The sequence below is a fragment of the Oryx dammah genome, unplaced genomic scaffold (assembly GCF_014754425.2).
Source record: "Oryx dammah isolate SB20612 unplaced genomic scaffold, SCBI_Odam_1.1 HiC_scaffold_5, whole genome shotgun sequence".
Lineage (NCBI taxonomy): Eukaryota > Metazoa > Chordata > Mammalia > Artiodactyla > Bovidae > Oryx > Oryx dammah.
The window spans coordinates 2,158,932-2,180,244 of record NW_024070189.1 but is presented as its reverse complement, the minus strand read 5'-3'; the positions used below and the strand labels follow the sequence as shown (position 1 = coordinate 2,180,244).

Genomic DNA, 21,313 nt, shown 5'->3' with positions numbered 1-21,313 from the left:
CCTGTATGTCTTCTTTGGAAAAACGGCTACTTTTTTGCTATTGAGTTGCATGAATTATTTATACACTTTGAATATTAACCCCTTATCAAATACATGATTTGCAAATATTTTCTCCTATTCAATAGATTGCCTAGAAATAATCTACTTTAAAAGTGTCCTTTTAGAAACAAAAAAGTTAATTAAGGGGTTGGGCAAAATGGGTGAAGGGGGTCAAGTATGTGGTAATGAATGGTAACTAGACTTTTGGTCATGATCACTTTGAGAAATGACTCTCTGCGACCCCATGAACCAAAGCTCACCAGGCTCCTCTGTCCATGGGATTCTCCAGACAATACTGGAGTGCGTTGCCATGCCCTCCTCCAAGAGATCGTCCCAACCTAGGGATTGAGTCCAGGTTTCCCTCATTACAGGCAGATTCTTTACCATCTGAGCCACCGGGGAAGCCCGTTCATTAGATTGCCTAGAAATAATCTACTTTTAAAGTGACTGAAGTGACACAGCAGCAGCAGCAGCAGCAGAAACAGAAAAGTCAATTAAGGGGGTGGGCACAAGGGGTGAAAGGGGTCAAGTAAATGACGGTGAATGGTAACCAGACTTCTGGGGATGATCACTTTGTAATGAACACAAATGTTGAACATCTAAAGCTTAGATAACATTATATATTAAAAAAAAAAAAGAACAAACAATATTTCAGAAACAAATACAGCTTGATCCAACTATTTTAAGGGGGGGAATTCTTAATTACTCTTCCAAGCTCTCTGAAATATTTATTTTGTATTCTCTCATATTTAGCTTTACATATATCAAAGTGCCCTAGAAACGGTTCTTAAAATTTCTCTTAAAACAAACTTTTATAATTACCTAGCCCATATTTCCTTTCAGTAAAATAATTTTTAGTCACACAAAGCTTTGTAATTATTACCACACTTAAGCTATAAATTCAAAAATAAAAACTTCATGACAAAATAGGTTTACGACAAACTCTGACAAATGCCACCAGAAAGCAATTTCATATATGCTGGAACCAATTACATTTAAACCTAGCTCCCTAACATTATCTCATCCTTCCATTTTCAGCTGCTAAGGCAAAGTAAATATCCCAAGAGATTAATAAAGAATCCACTATTAGCAACTTAAGCTTATACTTTCATTACGTCTGACACTTATGTATTATTTTTAATGTATCTCTAGATTTTTCATGTTTTCTATCAACAAGCACCAATGATTGCTTATACATATTTACAAGTGCAAAATATTTAGTACATCTAACTAGTATACACACAATAAATGAGAACTAAAGTGATATTAATTCCATATATCACTGTAAGCAACTGGACATATTACCTCAACTAACTGCAGTAAATCAAGCAACCAACCACAGACTTAAAGTTACAGGCTGCTAAACAAGAGATCAAATTGCCAACATATGCTGGATCATAGAAAAAGCAAGGAATTCCATAAAAATATGTACTTCTGCTTCGTTGATTATGCTAAAGCCTTTAACTGTATGGATCACAACAAATTGTGGAAAATTCTTAATGAGATGGGAATACCAGACCACTACCTGCCTCCTGAGAAGCCTGTATGCAGGACAAGAAGCAACAGTCAGAACTGAACAGGAACAATGAGCTGGTTCAAAATTCGCAAAGAAGTGTATCAAAGCTGTATACTGCCACTCTGCTCATTCAACATATTTGCAGAGTACATCGTGTGAAATGCCCGGCTAGATGAAGCACAGCTGAAATCAAGACTGTGGGAAGAAATGTCAATAACCTCGGATATGCAGATGACACCACCCTTATGGCAGAAAGCAAAGAGGAACTAAAGAGCCTCTTGATGAAGGTGAAAAAGGAGCGTGAAAAAGCTGGCTTAAAACTCAGCACCCAGAAAGCTAGCATCTTGGCATCCGGTCCCATCAATTCATGGCAAATAGATGGGGAAAATGTAGAAACCGTCTCAGATTTCATTTTCTTGAGCTCCAAAGTAAATACAGATGGTGACTGCAGCCACCAAATTAAAAGACACTTGCTTTTTGGAAGAAAAGTTATGAAAAACCTAGACAGTGTATTAAAAAGCAGAGACATCACTTTGCTGACAAAGGTCTGTATAGTTAAAGCTATGGTTTTTCTAGTAGTCATGTATGGATGTGAGACTTGGACCATAAAGAAGGCCGAGCACCAAAGAATTCATGCTTTTGAATTGTGGTGCTGGAGAAGACTCTTGAGAGTCCCCTGGACACCAGGGAGATCAAACCAGTCAATTCTAAAGGAAATCAACCCTGAATATTCATCGGAAGGAATGGTGCTGAAGTTGAAGCTCCAATACTTTGGCCACCTGATGAGAAAAGCTGACTCACTGGGAAAGACCCTGATGCTGGCAAAGACTGACGGTAAGAGGAGAAGGGGTGACAGGATGAAATGGACAGGAGTTTGACTTGATGGACATGAGTTTGAGCAAACTCAGGGAGATAGTGAAGCACAGGGAAACTTGGCGTGCTGCAGTCCATGGGCTCACAAGAGTCAGACATGACTAAGTGAGTGACCACCACCACCACAAGAAAACTGCCAAGGTATGACTAGCAAACTCTGCAAATGAACAACTTTAGAAACAATAATAATACCTCAATCAGAGAGAAATTTTAAGGAACAGCTGTTAAAACTTCTGAGATGAAAAGGGTTTGTTATCCCTAGTAACAAGAGATAAGACAGAAGGCTATACTTGATTACCTACTACTCTTCCCTTACCTGCTGCTGCTGCTGCTGCTAAGACTCTGGGCGACCCCACAGACGGCAGCCCACCAGGCTCCACCGTCCCTGGGACTCTCCAGGCAAGAACACTGGAGTGGGCTGCCATTGCCTTCTCCAAGGCATGAAAGTGAAAAGTGAAAGTGAAGTCGCTCAGTCGTGTCCGACTCTTAGCCACCCCATGGACTGCAGCCCACCAGGCTCCTCCGCCCATGGGATTTGCCAGGCAAGAGTACAGGAGTGGGTGCCACTGCCTTCTCCCCCTTACCTGCTACTCTTAACTACTACTCTTCTCTGAAGATAGTTTTACAAACTATTGTAAAAAAGGAACAATAAGACTGAGCACTGGTACAGTGAAAATCACATTACAAAATGTAACTGAAACACAAAACGTAAGTGATCAGAAGCAAATAACCTAAAAATTTTTATAGACAAAAAACTGTATTTTCAAATTCTGTTCTGGTAAAGCTTGTGTCTCACCAAGTTTTTATAAACTTCTCATTCTGTTAAAGAAAAGTCTTATAAAAAAATTTTTTAAGACTATCAATAGCAATCTTTGAGGCAAGAAGTGAAATACAACTCTCAACACACTAGAACAATAAATAATTTCTGTGGTTTACCTTAAAGTATAATTGGCTAAGGCAGGAAAAGATTAGAGTAAAAGAAAACTGAGATGATAGAATAAAATATTAATTCATTTTAAAAAGAGATGAAGAATACTCCTCAAATTTACCTCTCATTTAGATAGGAAGATCTCGGATTCAAGTGTCACAAATAACAACAATGCTGCTCAACCTACCCTCCTTCGAGATACACAAATCAATCAGCTTTAAGCAGCAAAGCTGGAAAGAACTAACATAACACTGTAAATCAACTACACCTCAATTAAAAAAAAAAAGCTGTAGAGATTTATTTTCATGTCAATAAGCCAGAAAAAGAAAAAACCAGGGTACAGGAAACAAAGAAAATAAAAAATTCAATGTTATGCATACGAAAAGGTAACAAATGTCATTTGATGCTAAAAAACACAAAATATGCTCAGAATAATGTATCTGTGATAGATACTGAGATGTGTGTACTATCAAAAAAAAAAAAATGTGAGTGAAGGTTGAGGAAATACAAAAAACTAGCAAGGCAAAATGTTGAAGCAAGATGGTATGTACATAGGGGTTCCTTGTAATCTATAGACATGTTTGGAAATTTCCATAAAAACTTTGTTTTATTGAAGAATTGTTCACATACAAAACTCTTAAGCATACATTACAATCCAAAGAATTTTTACATATATTTATCTAGCTACTCACCTAGATGAAAATTATTTATCATCACTTCAGAGGGTTTTCTCTCATCCCTTCTAAGACACTGACTCCTCTCAACCCAAAGGCAACCAGTCTCCTGACTTCCATTACCCCAGTTAAGTTTTTCAGATTTTAAACTTCACAGAAGTGGAATCAGGCATCATAAATTCTTCTGTGTCTATTTACTTTTGCTTGACACAACGTTTCTGAGATTCATTCATGTTGTTATAAACATCTTTGTATGGGCTTTTTCCCCCAACTTTTCTTGAGTATCCATGACCTGGAATTACTGGGTCACAGTACAGAGCTACGTTTGGCCATAACAGATCCTGACAGCTTTGTAAAGCAGCTGAAGCAACTTACATTCCCACCAGCAATATATGAGAGTGTTGTTTCATATCCTTGGCAACACCTGATATTGATTCATATCCTTGGCAACACCTGGTATTGTCGGTCTCTAATTTCAGCCATTTGGCAGGGGTGTGATGGGATGGAGCCTCATTGTGACGTTTCCCTGATGAGTAATAATGCAGAGTGCCTTTGCCTGTGCACACTGACCTTCTGGGTGTCTTCTGTGAAGAACCTGCCTGCTTTCTTGCAGATTTTAAAAAGTGTGTTGCTTCCCTTTTTCTTTTTGATTTTTAGGTTATACTTTCTGGATACAAGTCTTTCACCAGATTTACTTAATGTGAGTATATTCTTGTAGTCTGTGGCTTGCCTATTCTTTTTACATCTTCATGAATACAAATTCATAACTTAGTGTAGTCTAATTTACCAACTTTATGTTTAAGAAATTTCTGTCTAATCCAGGGTGATGAAGACATTCTAGGTTTGCTTCTAGAAACTTGATAATTTTAGCTTATACAGATTCAACTCAAATGAATACAGTATCAGGTAGAAATCAAGGTTCAGTTTTTCCCAAAATATTCAATATCCAATTTACCTAACACAATTTATTAAACATGTTTCTTAACTTCAGTGGAGCTTTTGCCATAATCCAAGATACTACATACGTGAAGGTTCCACTTGTAAACACGCATATTCCTCCACTGGTCTTTTTGTCCATCTTGTTCTAATTACTCTAACTTGTTAATTACTCTAACTTTATAGCAAGTCTTGAGAGATTTACATTTTGATACGAATTTTGCAATCCATCTCATCCTAATCTTTAAATTCTGGGACTTTAAGTGAAATCATATTGAACCTACAGCTCAACTTGGAGGAAACTGACTTTTTAACAATAGTGAGTTCCTATGATATAAAGATGAAGTATTTCACCACATACTAAGGTATTTCAAAATGTCTCCTAGCACTGTTTTATAATTTTCAGTGTAGAAGTTTTGCCAAAGTTTTTATTAGATTTATTCTTAGGTGTCTTACATATTCTGATGCTTTTCTACAAGTACTTTTGGTTGCTAGTACTCAACTTACATTTTTGCAAGTTGTCTTTATACCCTTGTATCTTTTTAAATTCACATATTCTAAAACTTTACTGGCAAACACTTTTAAAATTTTTTTCCATTTTTTTAAATTAACCTTTTCTAACCTGAGGGCACTGGTTAGGATTCCAATGTAGTTAAAGAGAGAAAAAGATAGGGGACATAAAACAAGGTTTTTCACTGAGTATTATATCAGCTGTAGCATTTTTTGTTGTTGCTGATACTATACAGAAAATTAACACTGTTTTCTTCTATTCCTCAATTGGTAAGGATATGCTAACTCTATCAGTGAGAAAATGCTACTGGACAAGTGGCACTAATGAATTCCTCAATCTGTAAAGAAACACAGTATCCATGAAGTGCAATGCCTGTATATAGAGTACTCTCCGAGCACTGCTTCAGTTGCACTTAATAAGCTCGGATGTAATCTTTTTGTTATTTTTCAGATAAAAATGTTTTCTAATTTTCATCATGACTTTATTTTGATTCATGCGCTATTTAAAATGTCTTGGTTAATTTTCAAACATTTGGAGCCTGCTGCTGCTGCTGCTAAGTTGCTTCAGTCGTGTCTGACTCTGTGCGACCTCACAGATGGCAGCCCACCAGGCTCCTCTGTCCCTGGGATTCTCCAGGAAAGAATACTGGAGTGGGTTGCCATTTCCTTCTCCAATGCATGCATGCATGCAAAGTCGCTTCAGTCGTGCCCAACTCTGTGCAACCCCATGGACCTAGCTAGTTATTTTTATGTTGCTGTTGGTGTTCAGCTGCTTTTTACTTTTGTATTATGTGCGTCTTTTAAGTGTTTAATTGCTAAGTCATGTCCAACTCTTTTGCGACTCCATGGACTGTAGCCTGCCAGGCTCCTCTAAGGGATTTCCCAGGCCAGACTGAATTGTAGTTAATTCCACAGGGTTCAAAGAACATGTACTATATAATTTCCATCCTGTGAAATTTGACGATACTTTTTAAGGACCACAGTATTTTGATAAATGTCCCACATGTGCTTGAACAGAAAAGCATAGCCTTCAGGTTTAGATAAAATGTTCTATTAATGTCAATTATATGATGATGATTAATCATGTCATTCAAATTTCCTATTTCCTTACTGACATTTTTATATATTTGTTCTATCAGTGATACCAAATGCATATTTAAAATCTCCAGTTATGAATGCATACCTACCTTTACTAATTATATTAACTTCCATATTCAGAGGCTATGTTATCAGATAAACATACACTTAGGATTATTAACACAACAAGATCATGCTGTCTTGATGAACTGACCTACTTCTGATGCTATTTTCCTGTTTACTTCTTGCAATATTTCCTCCTTTATGTCTATTTTGAACAACATTACAGCTGATGCAGGCGTATCAGTTTACTTTTGGTGAGTACTTGCAAACAATACTTCAGTTCAGTCGCTCAGTCGTGTCGACCCTGTGACCCCACGAATCACAGCACGCCAGGCCTCCCTGTTCATCACCAACTCCCGGAGTTCACTCAGACTCCCGTCCATCGAGTCAGTGATGCCATCCAGCCATCTCATCCTCTGTCGTCCCCTTCTCCTCCTGTCCGCAATCCCTCCCAGCATCAGAGTCTTTTCCAATGAGTCAACTCTTCCCATGAGGTGGCCAAGGTACTGGATACTTACTCAGTCTTTTTATCTTCATATTATGCATGTTTTCAAAGTGTTTTTTTAAATAAATGCCTTTGAAAGTTTTAATCATGCAATCACTAACCAAAAGGAAGATGGAGTAGCACTATCAATATCAGAAAAGTAGTCTGCAGAAGAAATAGTACCAGAGACAAAGAAGGGTCCTACATAATGATAAAGCGGTCAATTCCCCAAGAAGATGCAACACTCCTAAACAAACACGTGCCTAACAGAGGTTCAAAACACATGAAGTAAAAACAGCTGGAAGATGAAGCAGAAATAGACAAACCCACAATTAGACTTGAAGGCTTCAACTCTTCTTGCAGTGACCAACAAAACAAGTAGACAAAACCTCAGCAAGCATCACAAGTCAACTTGACCTAACAATTACAGAATATTTAATACAAATGATTAATTTAGTATTTAAAATGGAATGTAGACTTTATAGAATATCCTGCCCCAAAGCAACATGACATACATTATTTTGAATTGCACAGACATTTACCAAGACTGACCATATTCTGATTTATAAAAGTTCAAAGAAGTCAAACAAAATTATACAAAGTATGTTTTCTATCACAATAAAATTAAGCCTAGAAATCAGTTACAGAAAGAGATGGGCAAAAATCACCAAATAATTGGGAATCAAACAACATACATCTAAATAACCCATGGGTCAATGTGAAAGTCACAAAAGAACTCAGAAAATATCAACATAAAAATCTGTGAGACCATGTGATGTAGTACTTAGAAGGAAAAGAAGAAAGGTCTCAACTCAACAGCCTTTTACGCTTACACCTGAAAAATCTGAGTGGATTTAAATCCAAAGCACTTAAGAAGAAACAGTAAAGAGTTAAAATCAGGGTATCTCAAAGCTTTTTTTAAACTAATAAAATAAAAAGCTGGACCTTTAGAAAAGTTAACACAATTGATAAACCTGGAAATGAACTAATAAAGACAAAAGAGAGGTCACACTGACAACATCTGGAATGAAAGAAAGGCCATCATTCCGGATGCCACAGCCACTGAAGGGACAGCAAGAAACACCTTCACGACAATTAACAGAGACAAATCCCTGAAACACCCAAACTACTAAAACTCACATGTTGGGTGACTCATAGTCAAAGGCTGACTATGTTTTAAAGACAGAATTAGGGCATCCTTACCATCCTATATCCATTAAGGCAACCAAACCATCCCTGTTCAACGGAGAAACCTAGGCCCAGGTAAGTTAGCTTGCAAATTCTGATGAACATTTATGAAAGAAATAGTAATCCTATCCAAAATTTTTCAGGAAATACAGAGGAAGAAACACTTAAGTCTATGAGACCAGCATTATCCTGATACAAAAATATTACACAAAAATGTATCTTTCAAGGACACAGATACAAAAAAATAGTCAACAAAATATTAGCAAATCTAACCTACTAACTTATGAAAATAATACATCATAACCAAGTGAGGCCTATCTAGAGAATGCAAGGTTGACACAACATTTGAAAATAAATCAATGTAATTCCTCTTATTAACACACCAAGGAAGATAAATCAGAAGATCACCTAAATAAATAACAGTTAAAACATCTGAGCACACTCAATGTCCAAGCATGATTAAAAAATTCTCATCTAAGAACAGAATGGGGACATCCTTAACTTGATTAAAGGATTATTTTACTTAACTATAATATGTAGTATATAATAAAACCTGATAAAAGGCCCTAGTAGCCTTACTAATGAAAGACTGAAAGATTTCTTTCCCTAGGATTACGAATAAGACAAAGGTACCTGTTCTTACCACTGCTATTCAACATCATACTGGAGGTCCTCGTCAGGGAAATAAGGGGAAAAAAGGTAGAGGGGAGGTGGCTACATACAAACTGAAAACAAAAGAAACAAAAATGCTCTGTATTCACAAATGAGGCTAACTTTCTACATGAGAAAATCTGAAAGAATCTATAAAGGAAAAAAAAGTTACTAGGATAGGTGAGTTTAGCAAGGCTGTGAGGTTCAAGATCCGTATACAAAATCAACTGTATTTCTACATACTGTCAGTGAACAACCGGACGTGGAAACTTTGGAAAATTATCATTTCCAATATTATCAGAAGTGATGAAATACCTGGATATAAACCTGACAAGAGCAACAACTTCTGTGTCCTGCAACTATAGAATATAAATGAAGGAAAATGAAGACCTCTGATTAAAACCAGAGATATCGCATGTGCCTACATGATTATTCAATATTAAGATGTCAATTCTTATCAAATTGATCAATGTATTCAATGTCATCTCAATTAATATCCCCTCAGTCTTTTTTGGAGAAACCACAAGTTACTTCTGAAAAATTTTATGGGAAAGCAAAGGGAACTAGAATAGCCAGAATGATTTTGGAAAATAAAGTCGAAGAACTTGCAGTATCTGACTTTACAACTTATTATAAAGCAACAACAATCATGAGCGACCAAGTGGCACTAGCAAAACGAAGACAGCAGAGCGCACGGGGACAGTCCAGAAGCACAGCCACACACACGGCCCAGGAGACTGCTGAGCAAGCGGTGCTAGAACTGGGAAAATAAACTTGATCCTTCTTTCACACCACATACAAAAATCACTCAAAACAGACTGCTGCCCCTTGACATACAAACAGTCACATCTGAAGAAGAAGATGCAAGGGGAAGTACGCCTGACTTTGTACTGAGCAAACTTAGACACAGAGACACAAATTATAAAAGGGAAATTGATGCAATGAATTGAATCAAAATTAAAATCTCCTCTGGGACAATTAAAAGGTGAGCTTCAGACTGTACTGAGTGTGTGTGCATCCGTACAGGGCAAAGGACTTCTACAGGAAACTGTATGAAGAATTCCTCCAACCCAATAAGACAAGCAACTCAATGTTCAAAGACAGCAAAAGATCTGAACACACACTTTACAAAGGAAGACATACAAATGACCCATAATAAACGACACGTTTTCAGCATCATTAGACATCACATCAATACAAATTTAAAATAGTGTCACACTGCTACCTACCCACCAGAAGGGCTGAAATTAACCCAGTTTGATGAGAACACAGAGGCACTGAACTGTGGAATGGGGGACGGTCTGGTTCTTACAATTACAGAGTCAGTCACAATACAACCCAACAAGCCCATCTATAAGTGTTTAACCAAGAGAAATGAAAATATGTGTTCACACATTCATGAATGAATGTTTGTAGAGCTTTATTCATAAGAATCCCAAACTGGAGACAATCCAAATACCCATCCATAGGTGAAATGGTCCATTATTGTGGTGAATCAATACCCCATAAACTACCACTCAGCAACGAAAGCCATGAACCAGCTAACATGCAAACACATGGATGTTCCTTAAAAATAACACAGTGAAAAAAAAACATGGACACAGAAGAATATACATTACATAATTTATTTACATAAAATTCTAGAACAAATGAAACCCATCTAGAGTGAGAAAAAGAGGACAAACTGTTTCCTAGAGCCGAGGGAAAAAAGTGACTTACTGAAAAAGGGTAGAAGGGAACTTTTGGGGATGAGAGAAATATTCAATATCTTGACTGTAGTAAAGAAAATATTCTACTCTTGATTGTGGTAGTGGTGACATGACTGTATACATCTGTCAAAACACACGGAGCCGTACATTTTAAATCTATGTATTTTATTATAAGTAAATTATCCTCAATAAAATTGATTCTGTAAAAAACAGCTCTTTTGGGAAAATACTAACCAGGGAATAATGGTGATGCCCCTATACAAATACTCAAAAGGTATCAAAAACATCAATAAAATTCAATACCCATTTATGGTTTTTTTAAATATCATCAGAAGTTAAAAACAACAATAAAATCACTTGGAAAGTTAAGAATACAAGAAAATATTTTAACCTATTATGCTCTCCATTTATCAGAAAGCTTCAGTAAACATCGTAATTGATGCTACAACATCAGATCCCCTTAAAGTCTAAACCTCCACCAAGTTGCCAACTATCACTGCTATTATTTAGCACTGTATAAAAATGTTACTAGCCAAAGTAATGAGAAAGAAAAGTCAAAGTGTTAAGTCACTCAGTCCAGTCCGACTCTTTGTGACCCCAAGGACTGCAGCCCACCAGGCTCCCCTGTCCTTGAGGATTCTCCGGGCAAGAACACTGGAGTGAGTTGCCAGTCTCTTCTCCAGGGGACTGTCCCAACGCTGGGAATGAGCCCAGCTCTCCTGCATTGCAGGCAGATTCTTTACCAACTGAGCCACCAGGGAAGTCCTAATGTAATGAGGAAAACACAAATTATAAAATTTAAAAGCCACAAAACTGTTAATATTTTCAGAAAATCAACTCAGTTAAGTGGTTGCTGCTGCTGCTAAGTCACTTCAGTCGTGTCCGACTCTGTGCGACCCCACAGACGGCAGCCCACCAGGCTCCCCCGTCCCTGGGATTCTCCAGGCAGGAACACTGGAGTGGGTTCCCATTTCCTTCTCCAATGCATGAGAGTGAAAAGGAAAGTAAAGTTGCTCAGTCGTGTCCGACTCTTAGCGACCCCATGGACTGGAGACCACCAGGCTCCTCCATCCATGGGATTTTCCAGGCAAGAGTACTGGAGTGGGGTGCCATTGCCTTCTCTGAGTTAAGTGGTTAGACACATGATAAGCAGGAAAAAATTCAAAAGCTTTGGTATAACTGGGGGATGAGAAATAAATGTTACTGAAAGTTTCTATCCAGCAGAGCTACCAAGATGGTATGCCATACATAGAGTTTTATGGAATAAAACTATAAAACTTTCCTTAAGCAAGATGTGAATTAAGAGACATGCTATACATACATATCTATCAGAAGGGAGAGATTCAGTATCACAAAGGTTAATTTGTTCCAAATTAATCTAAAATTTCAATATAACCTCACTCAAAACACCTAAAGGATCTTTTATCTAATTTGCAAGTTGAGTCTAAAGTTCATTTGTAGAATGCATAAGATTAACTTCGAAAACAGTACTAAGCAGGGAGAAATGGTTATCAAAATTTAAATGCATACTGTTTTTAATCTAGCAATTCAATTTCTAGGAATACATGCTCCAGAAACAATCACATAAAGAGGAAGTTTACTGAACAGCTGACTCTTAGAATGAAGGTAAAACTAGAAGGGGAAGTGGGAGGTGCACTTTTTACCTTACAGTCTTCCCATGCTGTTTGAAGTTTTAAAATTAAAGAAAATTTAAAGGATATTAATAAAAACAAGTAACTGTAAAACGTGGATTCAAATAAAGCATTATTTGTGATTAGAAAAAGAAACTAACTTAAATGTCTTTCAGTAAGGCAACGGTTAAGTAAATTAAAGCCCATTGAAATTATTTAAATATTATTTAGCTTTTAAAAAGTACCAAGGGGACTTATAATTTACAAAGGAAGATGGCCAAAATACATAATTTGGAGAAAAAAGCAAGTGATATATCAAGGTGTTTAGTATATTCCCACCAAACTCCCCCAACTTTACATGTATGCATATGTGTTTAAAAGTGTACATTAGGAAGACGTACAGTACTGTTCCAGACTCTGGAATGAGACTAGAGGACAAAAAGGAATGTTCACATTGTAGTTTAATGGTTCATTTTCTGTATTGCTGAAATTTTACATCTAGTTTGCATGTTTGTAACTGAATTTTAAAAATTGAAATTATTTCATATAAAATAATAAATTCCAGAAGACATGCGGGAAAAAAGTCCAAACGTTCGTTAAAAATCTTTTAAATGTTTATCTTCGTGTTTATTTACACACTCTGCAAATTATCTATAGTCTTCACCAAAAGGGGCTGCCAATGCAAAGATATCTAACTTACCAAACAGGTCATGATAAAAAATAAGACTATATTAGGCCTTTAAAAAAACAACTTTCCGGAAGCAGCCGACTCAACGCAGAGCCTATGCGTCTGTTAGAAAAGAAAAAAGAGGGGAAAAAAAAAAAGGCCTGGAGAGAGAAGTCTTCTCAACAGCTCTCCCTCGCAGTGAAGAAGGCTGGCCCTCTCCTGCGGGCCTCGGTCCGAGCGCCGCTCAGCGCCTGGACGCGCGCAGAGCCCCCGACGAGCCGTCCCGCCGAGCCAGGCCCGGGCCGGCCCCGACCCAGCGCGCTGACGGGGGCGCCGGGGGCGCGGGGCTGCGCGCCCGAGCCTCGGGGACGACCGCGGGCGGCCTTCGGGGGCGCGGAGCTGCCGCAGGCCCGCGGCGTCCGACGGCTCGGCTCTAACGGGGCGCCTGGCCGGGGGGTGACCGGGGGGGCTCTCCGCGCGGGGCGACTGACCGGGGGCGCGGGAGGGGGCGCCCCACGCGGTGGGGGAGCGGGCTGAGCGCGGGGCTCCCCACGGGGCGCCGGGGGCGGCGGGCGCGCCGGGGGAGACGCTCTCCCATCAGCCGCGCTGACGGGGACAGGCAGCGCTCGCGGGCCCAGCCGCCAAGGGCAGCGAGGCGGAGCGGCCTGCGGAGGCCCCGCGGCCGCCGCTGGAGGACCGGGCCCAGGCGGCGAAGACGGCCTCTCCCCGCCAGCGACCCCACCCACCATGGCCGGCGCGGCGGGCCGCGGACGGGCCCCGCTCGAGGGCCGGGACGGAGCGGCGCCGGCGGCGGAGGCGGCAGCTTCCCGGCCGTGACCCTCGCACGCCAGACGCCGGGACCAGCCTCATTTAAAGAAAAGGAAAGCAATCCCCTCACCGAGCTGAGAAGCGGCTCCGGAGCGAGGACGGCGCTCGGTCCTCCACCCGCCGCCGCCGCCGCCTTCTTCTCCGCCTCCGACTCCTCCCCCGCCCAACGCGCAGCAGCCGGCGGCGGCGGAAACACGGGCGGCGGCGGCGCGCCCCGCCCCTTGCGCCGCGGCGCAGGCGAGGGCGGGGAGCACGCAAGCCCCGCCCCCAAAGCGGACTCGACCAATAGGCTTAACAGACCGCTGCGGGGGGTAAGCCGCATGCCCAATCGGAACCTGAGAAGTGGGCCCGCGTCAGTAGTTGGGACGTGGCGGAGAAGGGGAAAACACTCGTCTTGTCTTTGCCCCCCGCTCCCCTGTCTCGGCAAGGGGGAGCCTCGCCGATTGGCCCTAGAGCGGAAGGACAAACCCCACCCCCGCCCGGCCCCGCCCCCTTTCCCTGCAGCACTGCGACGTTTGAGGGGGCGGGGCGCCGGGCCGGGCCGGGCCCGCTAGGCCTTCAGTGGGTTGAGCGGGGAGACAAGGGCGGGGTCTCAGGGGAAGGGAGGCAGTGCCGAGATCTGGAGAAGGACTGGCGCAGTTAGGCTTTGAGAAATGAAGGCGCAGCACGCGAGAGGGAGGTGTCAAAATCAGTCCTCGGTCAGTCCAGGCGCTCAGTCGTGTCCGACTCTTTGCGACCCCCTGGACGGCAGCACGCTAGGCCTCCCTCTCCAACACCAACCCCCTGAGCTTGCTAGTCGGTGATGCCATCCAACCATCTCGTCCTCTGTCGTCCCCTTCTCCTCCCGCCTTCAATCTCTCCCAGCATCAGGGTCTTTTCCAATCAGTCGGTTGTTCGCATCAGGAGGCCAAAGTATTGGAGTGTCAGCTTCAGCATTAGTCCTTCCAATGAATATTCAGGACTGATGTCCTTTAGGATGGACTGGTTGGATCTCCTTGCTGTCCAACGGACTCTCAAGAGTCTTCTCCAACACCACAGTTTCCAAAGTCAATCCTAATTTGACTGTTAGGATTTGACTCTTAATCTTGTTAGACCTAACTAACAAGATTATGGTCTCCCGGCGTCATGGGGAGGCCAAGAGAAGATAGCAGAAAGAAGAAGGGCGGCTCTCCCTCCTTGCCCACCTTGGCCTTCTCCCCTCCCACCCCACAGTCCAGCAGGCAGTCGTCTGTACCCTCATTTCTGATTCTCTTGGGGTGGGGGCGGGTTATATGGGGATGCCTACGTTTCCTCTGTATAGCCATGGCCTGACCAGAGGCTTCCAGTTTGCACCTTGGGGCTGATGGGTTGTCGAGCTGGTAAGTATCAGCTCCCATCACTTGAAACCAAAATAAATACAACAGCTGTAGTCCTTGGACACCTTGCTTAATTTAAACATGGCTAGCAGTCTAGTCGGTCGTGTCCCTGGTGCAGAATTGTTTCTTGGCCCTGCGCACGTCCTCTTTCCATGCTGAACCTGTCTTTCTGTTACAGTCCCTCTCTCCTCCCGTCTTCCACAAGCCCCCCCACCCCCACCCCACACACGCCCAGTGCCCACTATGCATTTATCTTATCACCTGCACCAAGAGTTAAGAACCCCACGTCTTGTGCTGTCCCTGGCAACTGCAAAATCTCCTGCCAGTGAACACAGACTAATTTTTTTTTTTTTTTTTGCTGTTGATGAAAACAAAATTATCCCAAATTTACTATAAAAGTTGGACTATGAGAATTGGCTAGGCAGTTTGTGGAACAAAACTCTCAGCCCACTGATGTAGTACATTTCTTACCAAAAAACCATTTCCTGCTTGAGATTTCTCCGTTTCACAGGTGTTGCTCTTTCTCCATCTGAGTCTCTTCCTCTTTGAAGAACTGATACTTTAGTCACATTTCCCTCCTCTCCTTTTAGGATGATGGACAGGGAGGCCTGGCGTGCTGCGATTCATGGGGTCGCAGAGTCGGACACGACTGAGCGACTGAACTAACTATACCGATCCAATGGGATACACTAACCTGTTTGTTGGGGCAGGGTTTTCCAAGTTTTAATCTCTTCCATATCGTATCTGTGTATACATTCACAGTAGTATTTATTTTCTTTAAATAAATGTGTTTTTCCTTCAATTTCTTTAAGAGGGAGACTTCGTAAATTACTGTAAATTGAAAGCCTGTATCACCTCTCCCAAGTTGAAAGCTACTGAAGGAGAAGTGAACATAAAGCAAAGTTTTTAAATTCTGAGAATTAAAGAGCATTTTTCTCTACTAAAATCTCTAAGCCTAAAACCTACTGCCTGTGAAAAACGGAAGGTTACCAAGCACTAGAAACATAGTTTAAAAGCAAGCAGAGAAATGGCATTTTTATCATGATGTAATCAAAGGAGAGAAAAATAAAACCAAAATAGGAATCACTCTCACTATGTGAGTCTTTTTTTTTAAATCCTGCATGCATGTCCCAAGGCATCAGAATTGATCTATGTTACTCTTTGAAAAACACTCCATATATTCTAGAATCAAAAGGCTACACTCTCACTATATACTAGCTCCTGTGGAACTGTCATGGTGCCTCTGGGTTTGTCATTCAGCTTGTTGATGTGTTACAATGAGCATGTATTGAGGATTAAGGTCTACTGGAAGTTGACTTATCTGACACTTGGACCCATTTGGTTATAATCTGTTCATGTTGTATCCCTGGGCTGTTATTCCTTTTTTCCCCTGGGGGGAGAGTTCCCCACTACCACAAACCATGCAGCTGTGTTTCCCACATTCAGGGAGATCGCAGAGATCAGCACAGCCGGAGTGCAATGGACGAGCCCCAGTTTGGAAAAACTACCTTCGGGATCGTTGTATCTCCCCTGTCAGGTAAATATGGGCTATGCCATTTTTTCAAAGGTTGTGCCATGTCCCCTTCCCCCTGTTTCAATACCTAGCATGTAGTAAGTACTAAATACTTATGTATTGTATAATATAGATAGATAGATAAATATAGGTATATCAGTTCAGGTCAGTCACTTAGTTGTGTCTGACTCTTTGTGACCCCATGGACTGAAGCACACCAGGCCTCCCTGTCCATCACCAGCTCCTGGAGCTTATTCAAACTCACGTCTGTTGAGTCAGTGATGCCACCCAACCATCTCATCCTCTGTCGTCCCCTTCTCCTTCCGCCTTCAATCTTTCCCAGCATCAGGGTCTTTTCCAATGCGTCAGTTCTTCGAATCAGGTGGCCAGAGTATTGGAGTTTCAGCTTCAGCCTCAGTCCTTCCAGTGAATATTCAGGACTGATTTCCTTTAGGATGGACTGGTTGGATCTCCTTGCTGTCCAAGGGACTCTCAAGAGTCTTCTTGAACACCTCAGTTCAGATATGTATTAATGATTTATATGTATTATTGTTGATTTCAGAGAGGGGAAGCACTGCCTATGGCAATGAAATGAAGGCACCACTTCTGATTTCTACAGGATGTAATGCAGTAGTTCTTGAGGTGTGATCCCCACACCAACCGAGTCAGCATTAATGTTTTTAAAATGCAAATTCTCAGGTAGGTCCAACTTCAGACCTGACTTGGAAACTCTAGGTGTGGAGTCCAGCAATCTGTATTTTAGCCTTTGAGGTGATTCTGATGCAGGTAAAGTCTGAGAACCACAGATGTAATAGGTGGAGGATTGGTCAACAAGGGAGAGGACCTGGCTTTGGATTATACGCTTAGAGTTACAGCACAAAAATGGATATGCCAGCACCTCTGAAAATTATTTTCTCCATAAAAGTGATGAGAAAGCTGGCAAAATTGTCAGAGTCAACTTTTTCAGAACTCTGGAAATCAACCAAGGGCTTGCAGCAACCTAGGAAGCATTTATTCAAGAAAATAGCTTACTCTAATCCAATCTCCTCAACTCCAGCTCCACTGTTGCACTGGAAAATAATAGCTGACAATCATGGTGAAAAGGAGCATAGTGGCAGATACCAGACAAGGCAGAATGAGGCTGTAACTCCTTCAGAGCCTATTTCCAAGAGAAGAGTCATCATTTGACCGATCTTCTGGTTCCCCAGAAAATCTCACTTGCAAGCCTGGAAAAACTTTTTCCCCAGAAGCATTTGTCAAAAAACAAGCAAACAAACACTGAGAGGGAATTGATTAACTCTGCCACACCTTAGGCAGTGGAAACAGTTTGGAGCAGCAAAATTGGTTAAACAGAAAGCCTAAAAGGAAAAGCTGGAGAATGCCTGTAGAAGCTTTGTAAGCTCCAACACATTCATAAGAATCCAGAAACCAACACGCATGCCAAGGATTATGCTAAGCAGTGCATAAACTTGGGGAAGACTTGAGAAGGCCCTAAATATTCACTCTTGAGAGTCCTTGGGACTGCAGGGAGATCAAACCAGTCAATCCTAAAGGAAATCAACCCTGAATACTCTTTGGAAGGACTGATGCTGAAGCCGAAGCTCCAATACTTTGGTCACCTGAGGCGAGGAGCCGACTCATTGGAAAAGACCCTGATGCTGGGAAAGACTGAAGGCAGGAGGAGAAGGGGACGACAGAGTAGGAGATGGTTGGATGGCATCACCGACTCAATGGACATGAGTTTGTGCAGGCTCCGGGAGATGGTGAAGGACAGGGAAGCCTGGCGTGCTGCAGTCCATGGGGTCTCAAAGAGTGGGACACGACTGAGCAATTGAACAACAACAACGAAGGCTGATCTTGAGGCTTTGAATAAGTAAGAAATGAAGACTAAGGGGAAACTGTCAACTGCCTGGCTTCGTGTTGAACCATGACCCAAACACATATACCAGACACTCAACAAACCCTGGGAGACATACTGATTCAAGGAAAATTTAAGGGAATCTCAGTCTAATCATTAGATAAGCACTAAGCTAACCAAACAGAATTTCAGTGGCCACACACCACTGTTGATAAAAAAAAAAAGTCTCATTTATTTTTGATTGATAAAAAAAGCTCTGAGAACTATTCTGCCCATTTGAATTCAAGGCACAGTAATACAAGTTTTTTTGAGGCAGAGGGATATGCATTAAATGACATATTATTGACAGTTTACATAATCCATATCTAAGCATCATCATGGTCCCTTACAAGTCTAGAAGCAATGTTATCTTTTAAGGAGCTGTCTTACTGATGCCAGGAAAATGTTGCTTTTTATGGTTGAGCAGGTATTTCTGATGGAGGAGGTTTGGTCATTGTGTAATGTGCAGTAGAGGGGAGAGAGGAAACCAAACGGTAAACAAAAAATTTTTATATTTAAATGTTTCTTGTCTTGTCATAAAATATGAATTTTAGTTCACAATTTCCCCCCTTTGATCATTCATCATTTGACAGAAAGCAGTAGGTGAGCAAATATTTTCTAGGGTAGTTGCTTTCCTTCCCTGGGTCTGTCATATCCCTTGACACCAAGTCCTAACATGTTGGTTCTCTGTTTTTATGGGGTTATTTATACAAGCAGAATGCTTGGCAAGGACTGACAGTCAATTCTAGGTTGTCCAGTAAGACTTAAACCAATTTTTCTCACATGTACATTGTGTATGCCTATTATTTTATAGAGAACTATTGGCATAATCTATATTTTCATTTGATTGAAAATATAAACATACTATCATAGTATAAGCAAGTGACACATAGCATAAAAGAAACTATTACCTTGTAAGTTCCACAAAGTGTAACTAAAATTGCCTGTAGGATCAACAACATCATTAGCAAAAACTTAAGCCAAGATCCTCCTAAACCAAAGCATCTTCCTGGTGCTTCCTCTAAGGGAAGAGAATCGTTTCGAGCAGAGATGCGACACTTCACGTGGGTTATAAGGTTAGTTACATTTGAAGACTCATCAGGTATAAAGACACAGCAGTCGGTACGTATTACAGCACAAATTCTCCATTCAGTTCAGTTCAGTCGCTCAGTTATGTCCGACTCTTTGCGGCCCCACGGACGGCAGCGCGCCAAATCCCTCCTTGGGAAGCAGCTAAAGTGTTGAGGGCTGTGAATTCTGTGAGGCTGCTTTTCTCATCATGGAGACTTCCAAACTGAGAACCTAATGGGTTGATTACTATCATTCAAAGCTTGCTGAGTGAATTCTGTTAAAGCCTCTACATGAGTAATATCTTCTGTTCCAAGTGAGGGAACAAATACTGTGACCAAATGATCATACTTTTAGAAAACTGATTGAGCTCAGTGTGGCTGTATTAAACGCAGATTGGCAGACTGGCTGGGGCTGTTTCCAAGGTTACTTGTAGGTGACCTTGAGCCCAAGGGAAACCAATTATATATCTTCCTAAACAACCTGGGGAGAGTCAATGTCATAAACTTGTTGAAAAAATCCATTGGGGCCTGTTAGGAGCTACCCAAAATATAACACCTCATTAAAAGGAGTATTTATGGCCAGGTTGAGAATAGGCGTTATTAATCGGCTGGATCAGAAAGTCTCAGTTATACTGGTGATAACATTAGCTTATGTGGTGCTAGAGTTTCTTTTCTTTAAAAATTTCCGAGAGCCATCCAGTTAGGGCCCTGGAGAGGAAAAATCCAACAAGGCAATCGAGGAGTAATGAACATAGGTATTTGGCCATAAACAGCATTTGATTTATTTTTGAAACTTGTCTAAGATTGAGCACAAAGACAAAATACACTTGGTTCATAAGCACAAGTGTGAGCGACTGTCAAAGGTCAGCATACAGGCCTAGTCCCGCATCTTGAGTTATCTGTCTGTTTCAGATGTCACTGTCTGCTCATCCTGGTGTGGTTGCACCTGAGTTGTAATCAGGTGTCAAAAACAAGAGTTGCAGTTCATCCAGGAGAAGCCTGGCATGGTTTCCAAGGTGGCTATAAAGAGTCTTTTACCTGATATCTTTTCCACGACGCATCATCTCCCAATTGCAGGTCATGGTGAATCAGATCTTCATCCAAAGTTAGATTACTTTGATAAACTTCAGAGACAAACTTAGAGTGTCTGTTTAAAAACTAAACTTCACAAGTAACTGTCTAGAAAGTGAGTCTTAGCCAGTAAATACAGACCTCCATGGATAAAACTAGAATTTAATATTCACTCAATTCAGTTCAGTTCAGTTCAGTCGCTCAGTCGTGTCCGACTCTTTGCAACCCCATGAATCGCAGCACGCCAGGCCTCCCTGTCCGTCACCATCTCCCGGAGTTCACTCAGACTCGCGTCCATCGAGTCAGTGATGCCATCCAGCCGTCTCATCCTCGGTCGTCCCCTTCTCCTCCTACCCCGAATCCCTCCCAGCATAAAGTCTTAAAACATCTATTTTCTCTTTAAAATTACCCTTACTTCTACCAAATATGGCCAAATTAAGACTCATCTGTTTGTGAAATAAGTCTGTGGTAAATTGATCACATAGGCTTTTTAATTGGTTGTGTTGAAGCTTTTCATAAGCGATCAGATTGAACTTAAAAAAAAAAAAACACACACACAAAAAAACCTTTCAGGGCCAGGAAAGTCACAGCAGGGATGTGTTACAGTTTTCACCTGTGATATCTATAAATTTG

At 41.3% G+C, this 21,313-nt stretch overlaps 1 protein-coding gene and 1 pseudogene across 1 annotated transcript in view; both read right to left on the bottom strand.

The window, feature by feature from the left end:
- The window catches only part of PJA2 (praja ring finger ubiquitin ligase 2), an 80,110-nt gene extending 66,138 nt beyond the window's left edge, over positions 1–13,972 (bottom strand). Inside the window, exon 1 of the mRNA XM_040239694.1 lies at positions 13,845–13,972. The gene's annotated coding sequence lies outside the window, so the exon portion shown is untranslated. The remainder of the gene's footprint in view (positions 1–13,844) is intronic.
- Positions 13,973–16,522: 2,550 nt separating this feature from the next.
- On the bottom strand, positions 16,523–16,674 carry LOC120864956 (annotated as a pseudogene).
- Positions 16,675–21,313: the final 4,639 nt, after the last annotated feature.